Source organism: Haemaphysalis longicornis, unplaced genomic scaffold, assembly GCF_048455015.1.
Source record: "Haemaphysalis longicornis isolate Haplotype H1 unplaced genomic scaffold, Haemaphysalis longicornis Haplotype H1 scaffold_4, whole genome shotgun sequence".
NCBI classification, from domain to species: Eukaryota; Metazoa; Arthropoda; class Arachnida; order Ixodida; family Ixodidae; genus Haemaphysalis; species Haemaphysalis longicornis.
In genome coordinates, this window is record NW_027526361.1 from 216024159 (window position 1) to 216038263 (window position 14105).

Sequence of the window (14105 nt, forward strand, 5' to 3'; positions counted from 1 at the left end):
TTTAACTGTGTATACACTAGAGAGGAATCCGGCGGTAGCGTCTATGCGGCTCACGTCAAGGCCGCTGTGTCGTAATGGGCCGCCATTATACCATGTTGTCGCCTCACTTTCTTCATTGGCTTGTATGAGAACGTTTTACTGGCCGCATATCAGAACAGTGCCACAAAAACGTAAAGAATGCCATGCTATTATATAAGTGGAAACTAAAAGAGGCTGTTTTCAAGCAAAGGAAAAAAAGGAAGTAAAGCGTCTTTTTGCTAGAACGGTTCTGCTTACTATTCTGCCAACGGAGCTGGTAGTTAAGAACAATGTTATAGTTTGTAGAGGCTCTTTATTAGTAATTTTACCATTTTTTTCGAATAATGAAGTGTTTGAAGAGATTGGAAATATTTTTGAGCTTGCCTAAAAAACGTGGCGTTCGTGTATAACCGGAGCCCAGCTACAGTTTAACAAACCTGGTTGGTGGGCAAGTTGGTCCATACTTGAAGAAAATGGTAAACGTGGCGTTAAGCAGTCGTCGGCGAAAACGAGATATGGACAGGTGCAGGCTCCCGTGTCAGTCGGATCTGGTCTCCGCCGAAGCACGTTTGCTGTCTTTTTTTCCGTCAGCTACACCTTTTGCGGCGGCATATTACAAGCTCAGTCATACGTTCCTTCCACTCCGGCATGGCCAACGTTAGATACGATTACGGACTGCCTGTTCTTTCACCACGCACGCAGTTGTCACCGCACGGCTACAAAAGGACAAGAAGTATTTCGGCTACCTCGTCGCTCGTAGACGTGCTAAGGCATAGTGAAGAAGGCAAATCCAAAAAACCGCTTGAGAATCCAACTTTCCTGCCAAGCCCAAGCCAGAAGTTTTGGCCTTTCCATTACCTCCCACGACGACATGGATTCCCAGGTGCAGTTTCCTCTCTACTATACTTACTAAGAGATTGTATGACAGAGCCCGAACGATGGGACCGTTTTAGCAGCAACTCAATAGAATAGCACACGCAGTGACATCACAATTGTCACGTGGGACACAGTGCAGCGAAGATTTTGGCAACACGCGGCCGCGCCAAGTGGAATCAGTGATTACCTACAGCCGCTCCGGCATTTATGTCGCGGTTCTTCTACGGTGCAGAGGGCTTGCGCACAGCTACACGAGGGCAAATTAACGAGTGGTGTACGCTATCACGTGTCTTTCTCGTTCCGAGCAAGTGTTTCCACGATACGCTAACGCTGGAGTCTTTTTTGGCCAATGTTGGTCAAAGTCGCTGAGCGGGTATGCTTGGCCTGACAAATCTGCGCTCCAGGCACGCGGCGAACCCCGGATTTTTTTTGTTCAATATAGGCCAGTCTCCCGATGTGGTTATGCGGAGCTCGGTGTGAACGAACGCTCGGCATTAAATCTGCGGATACCATACACAAACAATTTGCTAAATAGCTTCACTGTTAAAAAGGAAAGCATGAAGTGGCGAGCAAGGCTATCATACCTATAGTGGCAAAGGAGCCGATATTTAATCAAATGTCTTCAAAAGCTGAGAAAAAACTTCCTAAACATGAAGGAAGGTCACACTAACACTTACGACGTGAAAGTAGCAAAGCGGCGCGCAACATTCACGACCATCACAACGGTTTAATTACATGAGTGCAGGCAATTTGCGTCTTGCTCGCTGCCGCAAACACCTTTACGCCATCAAGTGTGGGCTTCCTTCATTTTTTGGAAGTCATAATTATTGAGCATCACCTGCGAGGGGCGTGCGCTATGACGTGTCTTTCTGGTATCAAGCAAGTGTTGAAGAAATTACGGCGAACGCCTAAGTTTTCTTTCTATTCGGCAATACTGGCCATTCGCTCTTAGTGGGTATGCGCAACTTGACAAAAGCGCGCAGTGAATGCTGGGGGGGGTAATTGCGAGGGACACATACACAAGCGCTAGGTATTCACTTGGTTTTGCTAAGTTGCGGGCGGTCGCCACGAGGCCAGGGCAGACTTGCGCGCGCTCGGCAATTTCTCGGTATTTCTTGGTATCATGATTTGATAAAGAACTTCGCTCAAAAAATAGCTAGTAAATTTATGGAAGAACCGGGGAAAACTAAAATCGACAACTCTAAACTGTAATTCGATTGATCGGATAGGAAGGTCGTCGTTATAGCGTACGTTAGTTGAGTCGCATATGAATCGCAAAGACGTGGAAGCACCTCAGATTGTGAGCCTTGATATCTTTTACAGAAAAGCTTTCTACCTCTACCAACCAACGGGTCCTTGATAGCATGCGCGATAAGAAACTCCCTATGCGGCTGAGGAGGGAAATGCTGTTTTAACTCACGGAGCACATAGTAGAAAACACCGCGAACGGTCACCCAGCGTTCCCCGCGTGCAGGCGCCTGTGCAACGGCGGGCGCGTTTCGGGAGGGCTTTGTCGTCTGCTTTACCGATGCCTAATTTGAGCTTGTGTTGCTGCACCTTCACGTCCATTGCGCGCTTTCTTTGCACGGCTTGATTAACCTGTTCGGTAAACCGGACCCTACGGCATTAAGTAGTCAGACAGCGAATATACGTTAAGGATTGCTTTGCAGGGCGGAAAAAAAAGTAGAGACCACATACAGAGCCGCTAGAGAAACGCTACCTCTTGCGCGCTGCTTGCCTAGAATGAGACTCCGTTTCTAAATTGATGAATACCAATTCGGTTGCGTTTTAAATGACATAACGCGAAATGGAGCGGCTGGTTCTGACAAACAGCTATTATAAAGCTCCCCCAGCGTTTTCGCAATTCTCAGCTTTCTCGCGATACTGAAACTTACTAAGCTGACTAGTTTAAATTGGTATTAATCGGAACCACTAAGTTCACTTGCCGAATGGTTTTGGTGTCTGCGCTTGTGTCTAGCGATGGTCTAGCCCCAAGCTAGGAGATCTGGACTGCCAGGTTCCCGTGTCTCACCCTTCCAAAGACGCTCCTCTAAGTTTTCGTTCAGCCGACGCACGGCCGGGCTCTACGGGCGGCGTGCGGCGCTATAGCCCGGTCGTGGTCGACGCTGCTGCGTTCGGGATAACACCCCCGGGAATTTCAGGTAACGGCTTGCAGAATCTCTGGTTTCCCTCTTTGCAGAGCCGCGTGCTTGAATTCAATTGACTTTTAATGGGCAATAGTTATGGGTATCGCTTAAAGCTTTGATTTCCACCCAGGTTCTCAACGTGGATTGGAGCCATTTTTTCTCGTTGAGTTGTTTTAAGTGTAAGTTTTAAATCCCTAATTGCCCCGCGTATTCTCTCCCTCCGTTTTTTCTGTGTTACGCGGAGTATCTTTTGCCCAATTATGTGTTTCACTTCGGCGTCCGGTCTTTTATACATGTTTTGACGTATACCTGGTATGAATAGTATCATTCGCCCCCTATGTAATGTCCGTCGGTGCCTTTTAGGGTACTCAAAAGAACTAAAACTAAATAAATCATCTTACCTACCTCATTTTTTGCGCGTGTATCTATGTCCACAGTATTATGTAGAAAAGGTGTGCCCGGAGCCCTCAGGGGACGTTTTCGAACCAAACTAAAGCCCTCAACTTCTAACAGCGGAGCTGTCTAGAGCCACCCCTCCCCACGTGCTCCGTCCTTGTTATCTGCTATCATGCTCGCAACTGCGATCTAGATGACCAAAGCGGTTCTAAGTGTCGACAACGTCATCAAAGATGAGAAAAGCCCCAAGGGCCTTCATAATATGATTTAAGACGGCTCATGTTACCCTTAAAAAGATGTCTTCCCTGTAGTGTTGTTGTGTTTAGCGGTGGTGCCGACATTAAGAAGATGACCCGCCGCGGTGGCTCAGTGGCTAAGGCGTTGCGCTGCTGAGCACGAGGTCGCGGGTTCGATTCCCGGCCGCGGCGGCCGCTTTTCTGATGGAGGCGAAAAGCAAAACGCCCGTGTGTACGAGATTTCGGCGCACGTTAAAGATCCCCAGGTGGTCAAAATTAATCCGGAGCCCTCCACTACGGCGCGCCTCATCGCCTGCGTTGCGTCGGCGCGTTAAACCTTACAATCAATCAATCAATCAATTAAGAAGATGGGTGCTAGCTGGGTGATTTCAGGAAAGATTGAAGAAGGGCTAGCTGGTCGACCTCTTTAATTTGGCGAAGTTTTTGACGTTATTCCCTGGTTATTGTAATGTCAAGTGTAATAATTACAGCGCCGATGAACCCCGTCGGGACGATGGCCCCCTCCCTTCTCGTGGCGTTGTTGTGTCCCCCTCCTTGGGAGGAAGCGATGGGCGGCCTCCGCAGACGCCAGCGAGTCGCAACCCTTTGTATTGGCCTCGCCGGCGGCTTTTTACGCGGCGTCGTTGAAGACTTTCCTGTCTTCCTGACCTTCGTGGACGGACAGAGCGGGAGCGGAGGTCAAAATTCTAATTGGCATGTGCACTACTGCGGGGAGGCGGCTTTGCTGCGCCCTGCTCGCGCTTGCTTCAATGAGTTTGTCGAGAGCTGCAACTGCGAGCGGTCGCACGAAGAGTCGCTCCCATGGCGGTTTCTGGACCCCGGAACCCCGCGCACCTTTCCAGCCAACCGTGCGGCAGTTTGGCACCTTTTTGGCCTCCGGCCCCCACCAGGGATCGTGCCGCGATACCCCCCTTGTGCGCTGCGGCGCCTTTTAATTGTAATCGAGTTTTCCTTTGTCTTATGTTATGCTTCATCGTCCGTGTAAATAAGAGTAAAAAGACTTCTTTTTCTTCATCGCCTACTTGCCTCGTCTCGACATCGGGCCCTTGACCACCCTCCACGATAACACTATGCACCTCAACAACAAACCGAACTTTACTTCAACATTCACCGATATTTTTCTGGAAAAACGTTTGTGTAGCTCTAAAAAAGTTTGCAGCGCAAGAAGATGAACCCCCCGCCTCTACCGTGCCGTGCGCCTCAAACAAATCCAGCGACATCTATCCGGCGACGTCAACGCGGGTGACATCGTGAGTTACTGAAATGCTCTGCATTTAAAACAAGCCCGGTACAAATACGATAAAAAACAAAGCAACGGCAGACAACGTTCCCTGCATCAGTATGGTAGCGCTATCTGAGAAAGCTGACGGGAAGCAGTGCTGCAGCCAAACCACGCAGCGCAATTTCGTTTGTATACGCGTGCTTATGACTTCATTGCTGACGTCCAGAAAACGCACTATTTTGCAGGAGAATCAAAATTTTAACCTAAATTGCCTAATTTCTCAGCGAATACGGCATCATTTTCTGCGGGACAAGTGATAGGAGCATTATAAAACACGAAATCTTTTGAATAAAACAAACTTGTATTTTGTCTAATGGCCCCTTTAACCCCATTGCTGGTAGCGCAGGGCAGCATTCCCATCTGCGCAGAAATAAAAACACAGGAAATGGCTCCATTTCGTGCGCTATCCAAAATATCTAGTAAAACATTATTTAAAACTTCGCCGTTAATACAACTCTACCATTACTCCGATTTCCATTGACTTGTCACGATTAGTTTGTTCACAGGGAAGTCGTAAACGTTACAGAAATACTGTATGCTGTCAATTTATGGTCATCAAGGGAGGGGGTATGGTTACAGAAAATGGCTGTAACTATTGTTTTTTCCACAGTACCACGAAACAAATTATTTCGACAGTTAACCGCTAACACGACTCTAACATTACGCTCAAGAACAACACCGAAGCTAGACGTAATGTTCGTAATTTATTCTGCTCAAAAACGTAATTTATCTTGCTGAAATTAGTTTCATTTCGTTTTTCTTTGCATTTCTAATATCTGTATTGCTTATTGTGTTCTTGCACGTACACCGTAATTTATCTGGCTGATGTTATTTTGCGTTTCGTTGATTGATGTGTTTCTGCTTATAAATGTGTTTCCGTGTCTGTTTAATGAATAAAAGGAGGTCCATTCTTCAGTCTTTGACTCTGGGAGCTCCTTCGGAAATCTTGTATACTACACACTCTGGTTGTAACACAAAATAAATATAAAATAAATAAACTAAATACAACCAACAGGTCCTCTTTTTCAGCAGGTTTTGAACAGGATGGAACTGGCTTTATTTTTATCAATTAACGCAGCAATTTCAATTCAGACGCCTATTCGAATTGCGTAGTGTTTAAAGCAGTGCCGCTATTTTTTACGCAATGAAGCGCTTCGGCCAGCTGTTCGAAATATCAATTAGGCGCGTCCAGACTGACCGGACCACATCATGGCTACAGACTGACAGACTATAGACTACCTACTACAGACTGAAGCTACAGATTGAAGCTACAGACTGACAGAGCCCTGCAAAATAAATAGCATCGTCAGGTAGTTTGTGCACAGAGACGAGCTACCCATGCGTGAGGACCTGATCCAAATTTCGATATGAGGATTTCCTACCTGAGCAGTGGCCATGCCGACTTGCAGGGCGCCCACACAGACGTTTTTCAGTTCTCCGTTCCTTCGGATATTTCTGTATCGTCATCCGGGTGGTGCTTGGTAGGGTGGCTGAGCGGAGAGCATGGGCGTTTGCGAGTGCACCGAAGCCTTGATGCCGCAAACGGACGTATGGTCTGCAGGTTGGTGCCATATTCCCGGCGGAGTATAAGAGTTGGGCTTCGTGTTACAAGACATCCAATTGCAAGCTGTGTCTGGAGGGTCTGAAGAGAACGCCACGAAGACTCGTTGGCTACATTCGTGGACGTTGTATTTTTCTATGTTGTTTAATGCGCTTTCACAGATTAAACTTCTGGCAAGAATCACCACGTCTTCGACTGCGTGCCGTTACGACCGACACGGTTGGAACATGGCCCACACGGCACCTTCGTCGCACCTGATACGCCAGTCTACGGTGGGCGCCATTGACAGTTTTCCGGGAAGAGCTTTGCCCTCTCCCTCCACACAGAGAAAGCAATGCCTGAAAAAGCCTGCTGAAGAGCGCCGGCGTAACGGCGTCACCGCCGAGACATAACGATGGTCGTCATAGGGTAAAAAACACGGTGTTCATTTTTTCATGCCGTTTTTTGGTGGGAAGCTAGCAGTACACAGCCTAAACGAACGTCGCCCCAGGGAGTCAAAAAACGCAGTGCTGCATCAGCAGTCACTACTACAGCAACATGCAAAGCCACAGTAAATTGTTTTGTAACCACAAATTGACTTCAACTTGCTCACAAGGTATGGAAATTACCCGTTTTTTATAAATGACGGGACGAATAAATAGAAACGGGCTGCTTCACAGCATAACCCTGCGGTAAGAAAGCGAAAAATGACAATTCCATAAATTTGACGGACAAGAATCTGCTTTGTATAGTTTGCGGTTGAGGTGATGTATCACGGCTCTGCCAGCATTTTTTCAAAACTGAAAAACGTAGAAGAATAAAGCAATGACATGAACTGCTACTCCAGCAACCCATATGGAGATTTTTTTCACGTACAACTTGGATAAAGCACTTACAAAATTCTTGTTTCTTCCCTCCTCCCCTTTAATGCGTGTTCTGGACTCACTGTGAGCTATAAACACCTTTTGTGTGCACTAAAAATGGCTTACAGAGATGAAAAATGTGGTGTAGTGAAGGTTAAGCAAAGCACCATAAACCACTGTTGAGCATTCGCAGTAAGAACGAGCTCGTAAACGAAAACGTCTGAAGTAGCCGGCAGGCATCAATGATGGCGATGGCTAATAATGGCTAAGATACCGACCAATCATGGTTACGATAATGGCTAAGACCCATGATAGATAAGCACCAATGATGGTTGAGCACCAATGATGGCTAAGACACCGACGCGAGTGGTACCAATGGCAGCAAGGCGAAGTCGCTACAGTGCAACGATTTCTACCCTTTCTTCTTCACCGGAAAGCACCAGTCCATCAGGTCATAAAGTTGTAGGGAATTAACGGTGTTGCAGCCGTCAACACCTGTGTTATGCAGGGCTAGAAAATATCGCAGGTCTACATTGTCAGTTTTTTTCACCTAGCACGACCACTACTCATGAAATTAAAATATGGAACACTTCCTGCAAAATGCCCTGAAGAGAGCCTAAAAAATCTTCCCCCCTATGTTCACCCGTTTACCATGTCAGCACGTTTTTTAATTCGCATGTTCTGTGCGTCAAGTTAAGTGCAAACGCTGCAAAGTAAAACTGAGCGAAATCCTTGCACGGGGCACCTTAAATAATCTTGGTTACGGTATTGGCGACACCGCGGACGCCGAGCCCGCATACTCACGCTGTAATCTACCGTGGCTAAGAGTTTTAAGGTGAAGGGCAGAAACCACGAACGGTGGCCGTTGGAGCCCAGCTCAACCTCCGGCAAATGGGCTCCCTGTCTCTTTACGAGAGAGGGAGCTCCCGGACCTCCTTAGCTATAAAGGTGAGGCTGCGGAAGAAACTGCCCCGTTCCCTGCTCTCTACTATAGCTTATGGTATTGTCAAAACCCCTTCCCAAACCTGATCGGTCCCTGAAAAGGGGACGCACCGAAGTATCGTTTCCACCTCTTTCAACAACCGTCTTTGCAACAAACGTGAACAAATATTCTCGTTTCCTTGTAATTGAGTCAACTGACAGAGAAAGATCTGTCGTTTCACTGTCCATCTTAGTATCGAAGTTCCTGGAAAGTATTATTGGTGAGGCGTACAAAGCCAAGTAACAGAGAACTGGGGAATTGATGCTCGAAGTCACCACGCAGCAGCAGGCAGAAAAACTCTTGAGCCAGATACGAATCGCCAATCTTGACATCACGGACACGCCCCACCGCAGGTTAAACAGCTCAAGGCGCGTGATCTCCGATCCCGATCTACTGAACGAAACTGAAGCCGACCAGCTGGAGGGCGTTTTATAAATGCAGGTTTCATCCGATGATCATTCCGGCCTTACATCCCTAACCCGAGGTGCTATTTTAAGTGCCAACGGTTTGGGCATGTCACTAACTCCTGTCGCGGCCGTCTTGTGCAAAATGCGGCCAACATGACCACCCTTCTGAAAACTGAAACAACCAGAATTTCACCTGCGCCAACTGCCAGGGGCCCTACGCGACATGGTCCCGTACTTGTGAGAATTCAAACAGGAAAAACAAATCATCAATGTAAAGGTCACGGAAAACGTCACCTTCCCAGAGGCGCGAAAGAGGTTCACTTTTTTTAAAGTATATGCCGACGCAGCTCGCCGGGGGGCGGAGCGGCGTCTGGTTTCTGCAGGGACTCAGTACCAGGAGTCGGACTTTGTCACTGCCCCTTCGGGGTTGTCTCGGGCAGCTCAAACAGTCACGACACCGCCTGCCCAGTCAGAAACGGTTGTGCTGGCAACTGAGTCATTTCCTGAACCTTCCCAAAACTCACGTGAGGGTACAAAGGAGATAGAGATGGAGGAGGCTCCGGCAGCTCCCATCCCCGCCGCACCTCCTGGGCCACGTCTGGCACTGCCGGTTCCATCGTGGTCTGCATTGCAGAAAAGAGCACCCACAGGGGTGCCACGTCCAAGTGGCACAATCCATTGGGTACTCCGAGGACGTCCGACGAAGAAATGGACAGTGGACGCTGCCTGTCTGCATCGCAGCGGAAGGAACGGATACCATTGTCCAAACCTCCCGATAAGCCACAAAAAACAAGAGTCGCAGCCCCGAAAGACAATACATAAACACTCATACTCACACATTTTCAGTGGCTACTGCAAATAATGCGAAGGAAAAATAGAGTACAATGAAACTGTAGAGGCCTCGTCAAAAATCTTGACGATGTATATGAGATACTGCATACCAAGCAACGAAGTGTAATGTGCCTGAAGGAAACTCATTTGAGCAGAAAAAACACGAATTTCCTCGATAATTATATGGTATTTAGAACAGACAGTGATGGAAGACACGTACTTCTCGGGTGGTGTGGCTATTGCCGCTCGAAAATGCATTGCATGTAATACCATCTTCGTAAATACCGTCTTTGAAGCTGTTGTGATTCGTTCAATAATAGCGAATAGATTAATAAATATATGCTACCTTTACATTCCTCCTGAATTCCAGATTTCGAGCTCGGATCTCGAGGGGCTGGCAGATCAGCTGCCTGAACCTTACATCTTGATAGGCGACCTGAATGCACATAATTGTCAATGGGGCCCTACCCGCACCAATTCCCGAGGTTGCCCCATTGAAAAATTCTTAACATCGCCGGGAGCATGCCTTTTCAACAAGAAAGAGCCTACATACCATAATACAGGACACAACACCTACTCACACCTCGACCTGACTATTGGATCGGCACTACTCTTTCCGCCTGTTGAGTGGGGCGTGGACACGAATCCATACAATATTGACCGCTTTCCTACTTTATTAACGTAGATAGGCAACGGCCCTACCAGTTCGCCTTCCCATAATAGGTTCAATGAAGCAAGATCGATCTGTAATATATTTACAGAAGCATCTAAACTACGCCACACAATAATTACACACCTACACATTGAAGAAGCTACTCAACTACTGATGGTACACATCCTCCACGCCATCGAAAAGTCCATTCCCTAGGTCTCCGGTGCTCCGCGCAACCCAAGGAAGCCATGGTGGAATGACTGCAGGCGAACGCGCAAGCCCAGAACAAGGCGTGGGGTGTCCTTCGCAGGTGCACCGCGTCGGCTAAGTTAATTTCTTTCAAAAGGGCAAGCGAGTGCGCCGTGATGCAAAACGAGATAGTTGGCGCTCCTTCATAACATCCATAAATTCATACACTGACGCACGCAAGGTATGGGCACAAATACGTAAACTCAAACGACAACATACACACAGCCTGCCCTTGGTCAGCTCAACATGTGTCCAGCTCTGCACACTACACAAACACTTTCCTGAAACAAGTCTCTTGTGAGAAGTCCCTACGCGATAACAACAAATGACAGACGTCTTGCAACTCCTTGCTTTCGCTACATGAGCAGAGGGTTGCTCTGAGCCCGTGTAAGCCTCAGCTCCTGGCCCAGACAGCATCACGTACACAATGATACAACACCACACGCAGACACTTTTCTAGCACTCCTCCACCTATACAACAGAATGTGGATTTCGGGGCACATTTCAAGGTCGTGACTGGAGGCCATAGTAGTTGCTTTCTTGAAGGAGGAAAAGGACCCGTCGTCCCCCTCAAGTTACCGTCCCATCGCCCTGACGAGCTGCCTGTGCAAGATTCTCGAGAAGATGATAACCAGGAGACTTATGTACTTTCTTGAGTACAATGGTCTTCTCGAGAGCTGCCAGGCAGGCTTCAGGAAGGAACGATCCACGACTGATCAACTCGTGGCCCTTGGAAGGTACATTAAGGATGCCTTCGTCGATAAGCAGTCTTGTGTCAAAGTGTTTTTTGACCTCAAGAAGGCGTATGACACCGCTTAGCGTTATGAGATCCTCAGTGACCTGAATTCATTTGGTGTGTATGGCAACATGTTAAACACTCTTGCCAGTTACATGACTGAAAGGACATTCCGCTTCACAGCTGGGTCAGCACTGTCACACGTTCATGTGCCGGAGAATGGTGTTCCTCAAGGTGGGGTCTTGAGCTACATGTTGTTTGTAGTGAAGATGAATTTCCTGCGGTAGGCATTGACACTTGTTCAGTTTATGTGGATGATGTGCAAGACTCGTGTAAATCTTGTAATACGTCCATATGTGAACAACAAGTTCAGATTGGGGTCACCAAACTGGCTCTCTGGGCATTTAAAAATGGGTTTAAAGTTAATCCTCTGCTGTACCTGTGTTGTATTCTCCAAGAGGCGCGGAATCTGCCCCAGCCCTGAGCTAAAATTGAATGGTGACTTCATTCCTGTAAAACAGGAGCACAAGTTTTTAGGTGTTATCTTTGATAAAAAGGTCACATGCATTCCACACCTCAAGCAACGTAAACACAAATGCTTAAAAACAATAAACATCCAGAAGGTCCTGACACACCAGGGCTATGGTGCAGACAAAGAACTCCTCCTGCCTGTCTATTCTGCCTTGGTGGGGTCTAGGCTGGACTATGGCAGTATTGTGCATGGGTCTGCCCGGAAACCAGCACTGGAAATGCTTGATCCAGTGCTGCACGCCGGGTTTCGCCTCGCCTCGGGGTCTTTCCGTACTAGCACAGCGCAGAGCCTGCTTTTAGAAGGCAAGAAATGGTGCCTAGAACATCAACGAATATACATAAATTACTACACGCTTTTAAGATATCAGCAATAAATAGTCACCCGTTTAGGCCTGCTTTTAAAGATGCGTACCTGTCCAACCTTTTTGTAAATCACCCATCTGTTTTTCTGCCTTTTCCGAACAGAGTGAGAGAGGAGGAATCGGCTCTCACCATCTCCCTTTTAGACGTTTTCCACCATGGCAACTTAAGCCTGTATCATGTGATTTATCAAGTATGAAAATAGGGTTCTGAATACTGCGATTCTGCAGCACTTCTTGTCCCTGGAGGTAAATATAAAGGTGCTAAATTTTACAGTGATGCCTGGAAAACTAACTATGGTGTCGTGTGTTGCTCATGGACCCAACTTTATTTCCTGCAGAACCATGAGCGTACACACGACAATCTTCTCAGCGAAATTTTATTACGGCATTTTAATACGGCTTTTATTGATCGTACAACACATTCTTAAAGATGAATTCCTAAGTTAGCCATCTTTGCAGACTCTTCCAGCGTTGTGCGTGCATTGTCATCACACACGCCCAGAATAAACCACATTGTCAATCTAGTTTTTAGTGCCATAATATATGCATATACAAACAATTTTCCACTAGTCCTGTGCTGGGTTCCAGGCCATGCGGGAATCGCGGGGAACGAGACCGCGGATCGAATGGCCGCTCTGCTGCACTTACAAATACAGTGGACATAACAAAAATTCCCTACACCAATCTCAAGCCACAGACAACACCTTCGCAAAACATGGCAAGCCGACTGGAGTAAACAGACATACAACAAGTTACACGTAATAAAACGACACTTAGGACTATACACCACTTACTCACCCAACAGATTCATTCAAGTTGTCCTAGCTAGATAACAGATAGGCCACACTCACGCGACGCACTGCCATCTGCTCACTGTATCTCCAAGACCCTTGTGTAGCAGGTGTGGGGAGGGCCTATCCGTAATTCACATTCGAATTACATGCACAGCTTTTCACAGAACAAGACGCAAACATCTCCCACAACTATACAGACAACACATCCCACTACATCCAGCACTGTTGTTAGCGGATGATCCCATGATTCCTCTACAGCACAGTTTTAAGTTTCTTAGCGAAATCAAATTCTTCACGTCATTTCTTATCCCACATAGTTTTTGCACCTAATTTCATGCCATGCACTATCACAGCCTGGCCGTTTACAACCAGCCACCTCATTGTATTTTACTGAGTTCAATTTTGCCTTTGTTGAGCGATTTTAGAGTTTACATCTTTTTCCGTCATACATAATTATTGTTTTGGCGCTCTTTGCCCTAGTTACCCGTGCGCCATAAGCATAGAAACATAATAAAAAACGAGCGTAATAGTACCTATGGGAGCTGGGGTGAAAGAACTAGGAACAATTCATAATTGTGTGAAGGCTATGAAGTAAAGTTACCATACTACAATTTTACACTGTAGCGCTGCAATATCTAAATGTCGGTTTCTTTGAGTGCATTATACGTGGCTATCCATGGGCATTCAAAAAATAGTTCACCTACTGCAGCAGAATGGAGAGGTGGGATAGTAGAAGTCCAACCCGACCATAACGAACAGCGTGACTCAACGCGATTTGTTCGCTATATGAAGTACTTCCATATAACAGAGCCCACTTATAACAAACTGCAGCATCAAATTCGTAATAAAAATGTGAGCAGTTGAATAAAAATGTGATAACAAAAGGAAGACCGTACCTCACACCATGAATAGTAATCTACTCCACAAAAAATTTAGAGAAATTTACAGTTATTCGCAGTAGGCAGCATTTTTTTCTTGACCAATACGTTTATCACCATCAATGAGAATCGCATTCTCTACACGCGACGCCTTATTAACGTTCTCTAGCCCAATTTGCTATATTTTAGCAAAGCTTGCTGCTGCTTCGCCATCATCTTGCTATGAAGCGCTTCAATGCAAATGCAAAGAAACACATTTTACAGGCGTAATGGCAGATGAACTTTCCCTGTTCGCTATAAAGCA